The sequence below is a fragment of the Bison bison genome, unplaced genomic scaffold (genome assembly GCF_000754665.1).
Source record: "Bison bison bison isolate TAMUID 2011002044 unplaced genomic scaffold, Bison_UMD1.0 scf7180017854240, whole genome shotgun sequence".
In the NCBI taxonomy this organism is placed as follows: domain Eukaryota; kingdom Metazoa; phylum Chordata; class Mammalia; order Artiodactyla; family Bovidae; genus Bison; species Bison bison.
This window is the reverse complement of record NW_011484813.1, coordinates 18243-18949: the sequence shown is the minus strand read 5'-3', so window position 1 is coordinate 18949 and position 707 is coordinate 18243.

The following is a 707-nucleotide window of genomic DNA, read 5'->3' as shown; positions in this document are numbered from 1 at the left end:
CCCATGTCTCCTGCACTGGCAGGTGGATTCTTTACCACTGAGCCACCAAGGAAGCCCCTGCCTCCATTTTTGACATTATGTTTCTATATTTAATTATGGGATTTATACAGTGGCCTTAGCATCCCTACTAGACTATAAGCATCCTAAGTGTAGGGATTAGGTAGTGATTATCTTTATAGCCCAGTACCCACCCCAGTGTTCTTGCCTGGAGAATCCCAGGGATGGCGGAGCCTGGTGGGCTGCCATCTATGGGGTCGCACAGAGTCGGACACGACTGAAGCGACTTAGCAGCAGCAGCAGCAGCACACATACAGTAGATACTCAAGACACTTGATGTTTACTAACTGAGTGAATGCAAGATACAAGCAGAAGCAAGGAATATAGATGAGGAAGGAGAGTAATTTCAAGGTTTCTCCACCACTCTTTGAAGTGATCAGTGGAAGGATCCCTGGTATTAGGAGTTACTCACCTGTGAAGGGGTCAATATGTCTCTTCTTAACCTTGGTCTCTGAGATTGCTGCATAGTAGGCACAGGTCATCTTAATGAGCCAGGCGGCCCGCATCACAGGCACTGTGTATTTGGCTAAATACCCAAACACTTCTTCCTTCTTACTGAAAATGGGGACCTGAATGGACATTGCAAACAGTGAGACTTCTCTCACCCCAGTGAGCTGACACCCGTGTACTTCAATCTGAGAATCAGAGGG